The following is a 9,166-nucleotide window of genomic DNA, read 5'->3' as shown; positions in this document are numbered from 1 at the left end:
AGTTGCAATGCGCCGTCCGCTGCGAAGATCCAGCTCGTTGGGCTGTATAGCGAGTGGTACCCCGCACCTCCACCAATGAATCATGTTACGGGAAATAAAGTATACACTAGCGAGCAAAAGCGTACTGGCGAATATACTGGCGAGCAAATGCGTACAACGCTGCTGCAGTCTGAGCACGTTCACGTTCAGCACTTTGTCATCGTCATCCTCAGGCATCTAGTTAGCCCGTGACATTATACCTTGTAATGTCTGCCGTCGCAGGCCAGGGGGCCGAGTCTTCTTTGTCGCATAAGGGTGCGCTTTCCAAAGAGACAATTCTCGGGGGACAATAATCCCGGTGTAAGGATGTCCGTTCTGGTAAGAAGATCGTGGATGGTCGCCGCTTTTGACAACCAGCTAGATGGTCCCTGGTCAGCGAAGTGCCGGCGGGTGACGGGAGGACATGCGGTGTATCGGCACCCATCCATCTGGATTAGAGTCCGCGGGACGGCTGTAACGCTGGACAGCGTAGTCATCTCGCAGTAATGGCAGGGAGCCTGCAGCCGAACGGCGCCACCATTGTGTGCGTTGGCACAGTTCGCGGAACGTAAAGTGCAGGCCAGTCCTTTCGTCTCTCTCCCTCCGACCGAGATGTCGAGTGCTTGAATAAGAGAGCGAAAGGAGAGGAAGGCAACTAGTGTTTAGTCTGTCCAATAAATGGACTGAATTGCTTTGGTTGGCCGTGAAGAGAATCAGGAGGGGCAACCGAGGGGTTAAAACCTGGCTCCAGTTTCCTCACGGTCATTCTGGTCGCAGCAAAGAGTACTCTGCACTATCGGCTCTGCCGCGGCAACATGCGATGGTTCCAGTGGTGAAGAGTCTTGTAAATTTGTACATAAGTTTCTGTACATAAAGTGCAGCTGTTGCAACGTACTTAAAAGCGCTGGTCTCCATCCTTTATAAGCAGCAGCAGCTACGGCAAGACAAGACGGACACCAATCAACCAACCTTCCACTCCCTTCTATAGCAACAGCCGCTACGCAGCTGAGAGAGCTCTGCTCAAGGGAACAGAGGGAGTGGGCAGAAGGTTGAGTTTTACTTACCTCCTTTATTCGTAATTTACCTTATAATTATTCACTCTTATATTCCCTAGATAACTGAATACTTATTTTTCCTTCTTCAAACTTTAGCAATTCATTTTCCCCATTACAATAACTGCCGGTTTGATGACCGATCCCCCATAGTTGGTACGAGCCGAAGCATATCGGAACAAGCAAGCAAGCAAGCAAGCAAGCAAGCAAGCCACTGCAAACACAACAGCGTGAAGCCCCGACCAGCGTTTGGAGAAGCACCGGCGACTATATATGTATTCTTACGAGACACTTTAGTACAGCGTAAAATGCTTGCGTTAGCGCATTTCGTTAGCGTATTTTGATAGAGTAACGTTATTTTAAATATACAACCGTAGAAAAACGAGGCGCGATACTAGCTGTGCTATCGATGCGCGAGTAACCAAAGATGCAAACGCTATTGGCTGGATCGACTCACTTCTAGTTACGAGTAATGGAAGCAGTGAACTTCGACAGAAATATGGTTGTGCTCGGTTCCAAGCAATTCAAGTGCATAAACATATTGTAAGAAAACTAATTGTGCTACGTTAGGTAAGAATTGTTGTTTTTGGTATAGCCAACGATTTTTTCAAAAAAGCAAGGACGCTTTAATAAACATGAGAGTGGGCGAAACCGAGCATCGACATAGGAAACAACGCCGTCCTACCGTAGTCTATCAACGAAGTAAGAATGTACAAAGCGTTACCCAGCAGCATCATTTTTAGGGGCTTGCTCAACAAGCTTCTAATGATTGCGCATTGTAAGGCCGTGATATCCGGCAGCCGGCATGTACGCCGGTGTTAAGGTACGTGCACACTGGCGGGAAGCATGCCCCGGCTTCGTCCGGCCCGTTGGTGCCTCCACTCAGCAGCCAGCGGCAAGCTGTCCACATTGGTGGCGCGGCGAGAAAAGTGAGACAAGAATGGACATGTGTTGGTTGTGGTGATTAGAAGAGGAAGAAGGCGCCTAATATCTGCAGCCTGGTAGGGAGCACGGCGCAGCGCCTGCGTATCGAGGCGCGCGCCCATCTGCCAGCTGCCAGGCTGTCTTGTCTGCGCCAGACAGAGAGAGGGAAAAGCATGGGTGAGGAGGAGCCGCCGATGTGACGAGGAAGGAAGGAAAAGCAGGCGCTCATTGGTGGTGGAACATTATTCAGTGTAAAAGTGCCCAGGAACTATATTGTGATTATAGCACCATTTAGTTTCTAAATTATGTCAACGCGAAGCGAAGAAAAAAAAGGTGGACAAATGGTGGAGAGGGGGTGGGGATTGGACCTTCCAGCCCCGCGAATGCTGTAAAGAGGTCATTCTGGGAATGGATTTCTTGCGAGAATACGGAGCAGTGATAACGTCCGTTCGAGGAATAACGTTTGCTACCGACTCGGACACGTCTAACCATGAGAAAAATCGGCGACCTCGTTTACGGTATTGCCGGCGACGACGTCATACTTCTGCCCCGGAGTTGCTTTCTCCTACCAGTGCATTGCGACAGCCCACAGAGTGCAACTGGCGTCACTGAACGCCTCAGCGAGCTAGTATTCACTTGTAGCACTTCCATCCCCTTGCGTGTCGTCGATGGAGGCACTGAAGTATTGTTGACCAATTTCAACAAGGAACGCCGACACATTTTGGGTGGAGGGGCACTGCCATTGCTTATTTCGCCGAACTTGCGCAAATATAAGATATTCATCTCGCGGAGGAGGTGGCACCACCTGCTATCCCATCGACGATACGTGTTGAGGTTAGTCCGACGCTATCAACCACCAAGCGAGACCGCCTTATTGAGGTGATCAACATGTTCGGCAGCTGCTTCTCTTCCACTTCCAGAGTTGCTCAGACACCACTCACGAAACACCGCATCATCACATATTCTGACGCCAGACCCATCCGGCAAAATCCTTATCGCGTTGCTCCAAAATAGCGTGAAGCAATTCAAAAACAAGTGAAAAGGATGCTTTAAGGCGGCGCTACTAGGCTATCCAACAGCCCTTGGGCGTCGCCCGTAGTACTAGGTAAAAACAAGGATGGCAGCTTGTGTTTCTGTTTCCACTATCGGAAGCTCAACTAGATTACGATGAAGTACGTTTATCCACTGCCGCGGTTATCCACTGCCCTGGATCAGTTGCGAAGCGCACGCTACTTTTCATCAATTAACTTGAAATGCGGCTATTGACAAATTGAAGTGGGTGAGAGAGACCATGAAAAGACCAACTTTTTCACGCCAGACAGTCTTTTCGAATTTCAGGTGCTCGCCTTCGGTTTGTGTTCGGCGCCAGCTACATCTCAGCGTCTAATGAACACAGTGATATAGGGACTCAAATGGCACACTAGCCTGGTCTACCTTGATGGTGTGATTATCTTTTCTGTGACGTTCGAGAAACACTTCAAAAGGCTAGAAGCAGTTTTAACGCAACACGTTTGGCCAGCCCTACACTGAAGCCTGAAAAAATGTCACTTTGGCTTCCACGAACCTCAATTCCGCGGTCATGCCGTCAGCAGCCGAGGTATCTGACTTGTCCCAGATAAACTGACTACAATGGCAAATTTCCGATCCCGTCATGTAAAAAAAACAGTAGCGCATTTTTTTTTGCGACTACGTGCCTATTATCGGCAATTTATTTCCGCTGTAGGCCCGTATGCTGAAGGCCCGTGTGCTGTAGGCCTGTGCTGTAGGCCCGTGTGCTCAGATTTGGGGGCAGGTTAAAGAACCCCACCCAGGTGGTGTAAATTTCTGGAGCATTTCACTACGGCTTCTCCTATAATATTAAGGTGGTTTTGGGACGTTAAACCCCCCGTATTCATCAATGAACTCACCACCATTCAGTCACCATGCGCGTACACTAACCACTACCCCACTCCACGCTACACAACTGTCTGAAATGAAAGAGGCTTAGGTAGGCACCGATGAGTTTGCACACGGCGCGAACATTGCTGCAGTTGTCCCAAAGAACGGGTGCTTTACTCCACAAAGAGAAAAGTGCCCTTCCTTGTGGTGCCGTGGGCAATATTTTGCGCACATTTTGTCTTTCGGAGGAGCAAAGAGCCCTTTTCGTGGTAACTGCGCAGTTGCTCCGGAAAGCTTTTTAGAGTGTTTGTGCGCGTGTACATCTCTGAGCTCATCCTTGCTGAGAGAGAGAGAGAGAGAGAACTAAGCAGCGCTGTGCGTGTGTGCTTCTTTTCTGTCAGAGTTGCATTTTGAGCTGTTAAAAACAATTCAAGTTCAATGAAAACTAACTAGCCCAACTCCTAATTAGGCCTTCATCGTGCAATAAACTACTGCCTTTCATCTTCTCCCTGGTCCGGTGGGTCAAGCTGTGGGTTAAGCTTTGAGGCTGAGCTTTCCACTGTACTCGAGTCTACCGTTTTATTCTTCGCCTCTTTCCAAACTGCTGCCATCGCTCCTATAGTTACCTTAAGCAATGCTGATCAAGTTTATCGAAGACTAAAGCGCAAAATTTTGTGGCGCTTCCAGTACGGCAGGACTAAAGCATTTCAAAAGATTCGTGATAATCGTCGGCTCACAGCTGCTTCGATAAAGCAGCCATGACGCTATTCAATTTTGATATACACTTTTCTTGAAGCAACAAATCCTCTGACTGGTCCATAAAACAGTTGGCCCGTTCCCATGCACAACAAATCAAGCCCGATTTCTTATGATACATTACAAGGTACGAAAGAGTCGCATAGGCGGCCCGCACCGCAAGGAAAATTGAAGGGCAATCGTCGAAGCAGAAATTTACGAAAAAATTTACTATAATAAAACATTTCCTGATAACATTTTGATTTCCTCGTAACGATATAACCGAGTAATTACTGCGGTGAAGGAAAACTTCGCCTTAGTTATTGGTTTCCCAGAGTGCAGCTGACAATGACCACTGTCAAAAGTGTGGGGAGGGGGCTCAGCCTCCACAACATTTCTCAATGGGGGGGAGGGCTCGCGCCTACCCTTGCCCTTTTGTTGACTGATACGCCTTTGAGAAGCGACCGTTTAGTCTTGTTTACGGCCGTGATGTTACAACAACGTTAGACGCAATGCTCCCCCATGAAAACGTGGCCCATAAGACACAAGCTACAGTTTTTACGCAACGAGCGGAAGAAGCTCGGCAACTAGCCTGGTGGCGGGTAATCGATTAACAGGACAGGGACTATAGGCACTACAATCTCCGGCACAGACCCGTCACATGTAACGTGGGCGACAAGGCGTTGGTCTGGGCACCCATTCGCCGTCGCGGCCTTTCGAAAAACTGTTGCGGAGATACTTCGGACCTTACAAGGTTCCCCGACGAATTAGCGAGGTGAATTACGAGGTTTTTCTCGATGGCCCTCAGAGTTCAAAGCGCCGAAGACATTCACCAGAAATTCTTCACGTGCTTCAAATGAAGCCATACCTTCAGTTCCCATAGTTTTTGTTTTTTCTGCTTTTTCAGCCTCACAATCGGGACGATGGTTTTTTTTCAAGGCGGGAGAATGGCGCGCGTATGTGCCAGTGGCGAGGACAAAGAAGCAGCGCATGAACATTTAGTCAGAACAAGGATGAAGAAGACGTGGCTGCCTCTTTGAAGAGCCAAGATCTCCTTGAAGACAAGACAAGAGTGTGACGCTTTGTCGGTCGTCTTCCATTTATTGTCGATCGCTTGTCATCACGATATTCTTGACTTCGTTGAAGAGTACGTCATCGTTACTTGCCTATAATTACCTCCAGTTACTGCTCACCGGTGTTGTTTTCTTTCATGTTGATGATGAAAGAAAGTTATTATTATTACTTTCAAATTCATTCTCCAGAATCTTTAAAACCTTGTTCGAAATTGTTTTGTTTCCCCTGGATCAATCATACTGCTGAGGATATGCCATGTTTTTTGGGTGTCTAACGTCCCTCTGAGTGTGCCACTAAACTGCCTCCAGTTACTGCTATTTAATGACATGGGTAGTGGTCGGCTTCCTGTGACAACTGAGCTATCCTTACCTCCACTTTCACTGATCAAGCTTTTACTTCCTTCATTTCTTATGAGTTTTCTCCTCCCGTCCCACAAATGTGGCAGGTGTTTGTCTATTGCTGGAATTTCCGCGCTTGTTTATAGTTACTTTGTCACTTTCCTGTTTGTCTTCCTTATCTGTGTTACCCAGTTACCGAGATTTGTTATTTCTCCTTGGTCTCCATGTTTTCCATAAATTTATTCCCATCAATATAGTGACTTTACCGATTCGTCTTGTTGTGGTTGCATTAAGTGGTATTCCGAGAATGTAGTGGTCGCTTTCTAAGTTTTTCCTGAGGTGTGCCTAGATGGCGTTCCCTTCAGAATTCGTAAATGCTAAGTTCGGTGACGTGTCTTCAGTTAGACTGTTCCCAATCCGCGTCGGTAGGTCTGGTTGTGTCAGTTGACAGAGATCATAAATTTCAACAAGGTCTACAAGAAGCGTTCCCTTGGGGCTGTCCTGCTTATATCCCCAATTTCAACGTGGTTCATTAAAATCCCCCATAATGACAAGCCTGTCTTTCTTTTTCAATACATCGCATGCTCTTTGATGTTCTCAAAGTCGGTGGCTCGTCTCTCTTTAGGTGATATATATATATATATATATATATATATATATATATATATATATATATATATATATATATATATATATATATATATATATATATATATATATATATATATATATATATATATATATATATATATATATATTGACCCCCACTGTTTTTAGACCTCCACGTTTTTCGGGCCACACCGTTATTATCTGGTGTTGCACTGCCTCATTCCTCACATAGCTGACGCTCACCACTATATCTTTTTTGGTAAATGTCGCCACTTGTGGGCACTTTGGGTTATTATGTCTTATGTACCCTCCAAAATTGATCTGAAGTTTGCCTACTTTTTGAAGGCATATTATATCAGGAGCGATCGGAGATGCAGTAATAATTGTTTGAAATTTTCAATTTTTGTTTTCGTTGAGCCGCAACTCCCCTGCCATATTTTCATTTACTTGGTCTTTTTTTTACTATTACGGGGTCTCACCACAGTTGGTATTCTCGGAATCTGGTATTCCAATTTTCTTTAGGCTGTCTTGTGAGGGCACCCGGGCTCTGACAAGATCTCTTGCGAGCATTGTGTGCCTGGCTCATGCAACACCCTCTAGACTAGCTAAGGCCTCTCCACTCCTCGGTGACGTCGCCACACCACGACGGGCGTGGAGGTCGCGTTTTCAGAAAGACACATTGCTTGACAGGCTTGTTCGCATACATATGGCGCGTTGCAAGCTCTCCATTCGTTCTCGTTTTTGTGCCGTGGCTTATACATATACATACATATATATATGCATATATATATGGAGTTGCGGCGATGGCGTAGTGGTTAGAGCATCCGCCTCGCATGCAAGAGGTCCGTGGTTCAAATCCCGGTACCGCGCAGTTCCCAACCGGATTAAAAAAAAATCCGCGTGTTGATGGAACTGCATTAAGAGGCCTGGGGTGCGGCCTCACCGGCAAACACCGCCGAGAACGCACTCCCTCACCAGAGAAGGATTCGCCACCCTGGTGCAGTATCTGGCCACTACCTCCCACATGCTTACGTCAAATAACTCACGGCCCTCAGTCCCCAGCAGCTGCGAAGCAACTGACCATGGCGGCGGTCAGATCTGCAACGCAGCAGAGGGTGCTAAGAATCTCTGGATCCGGACAGGCCGCCATTGGAACCTGAACTTGGCAACGTTTAATGCTAGAACCTTATCTAGTGAGGGAAGTCTAGCTGTACTATTCGAGGAGCTAGAGGGTGTTAAATGGGATATAATAGGGCTCAGTGAGGTTAGGAGGACAGATGAGGCCTATACGGTGCTACAGAATGGGCACGTCCTTTGCTACAGGGGCTTGGCAGACAGAAGAGAACTGGGAGTGGGGTTCCTAATTCACAGAAACATAGCTGGCAACATAGAGGAATACTATAGCATTAATGAAAGGGTGGTTAGTATCGTAATTAAACTGAATAAAAGATACAAGATGAAGGTAGTACAGGCTTACGCGCCTACATCCAGCCATGATGACGCTTCAGTTGAAAGCTTCTATGAAGACGTGGAATCGGCAATGAGTAAGGTAAAAACACAGTATACTATAGTGATGGGCGACTTTAATGCAAAGGTAGGGAAGAAGCAGGCTGGAGACCAGGCAGTAGGAGATTATGGCATCGGTACTAGAAACGCCAGAGGAGAGCTACTAGTAGAATTCGCAGAACGCAATAATTTACGGATTTTGAATACCTTCTACCGAAAACGAGAAAACCGCAAGTGGACATGGAGGAGCCCTGATGGCGAAAATAAGAACGAAATAGACTTTATAATGAGTGCACAACCTGGAATCGTGCAGGATGTGGAAGTGATTGGCAAGGTACGATGCAGTGACCATAGAATAGTACGGTCTCGAATTCGCCTAGACTTGAAGAAGGAACGACAGAAACTGATACGCAAGAAGCCAATCAATCAGCTAGCACTGAGAGGGAAAGTACAGGAATTCAGAGTGTCGCTGCAGAACAGGTACTCGGCTCTTAGTGAGGAAACGAACCTTAGCGTAGATACAATGAATGATAATCTAACGAGTATCATTACGGAGTGTGCAGTGGAAGTTGGAGGCAGGGTAGTTAGACAAGACACTGGCAAGCTTTCCCAGGAAACGAAGAACCTAATTAAGAAGCGTCAAATCATGAAAGTGTCAAGTACAACAGACAAAATAGAACTGGCAGAGCTTTCGAAGTTGATTAATAGACGTAAGGTATGCGATGTAAGAAAGTATAACATGGAGAGAATTGAACACGCTCTGAAAAACGGAGGAAGTGTCAAAGCATTGAAGAGGAAACTTGGGATAGGCAAAAGTCGGATGTATGCACTAAGGGACAAAGAAGGCAAAATAACTACCAATATGGATAGGATAGTTAAAATAGCAGAGGAGTTTTACAGAGATCTGTACAGTAGCCGTGACAACTACGGCCTTAATACTATAAGAACAAGCAGTAACCCAGATTACACCCCACCAGTAATGATAGAAGAAGTCAGGAAAGCTTTGGAGAGCATGCAAAGGGGCAAAGCTGC

The sequence above is a fragment of the Rhipicephalus microplus genome, chromosome 6, assembly GCF_043290135.1.
Source record: "Rhipicephalus microplus isolate Deutch F79 chromosome 6, USDA_Rmic, whole genome shotgun sequence".
Classification (NCBI taxonomy): Eukaryota; Metazoa; Arthropoda; class Arachnida; order Ixodida; family Ixodidae; genus Rhipicephalus; species Rhipicephalus microplus.
This window is presented reverse-complemented; position numbering follows the sequence as displayed.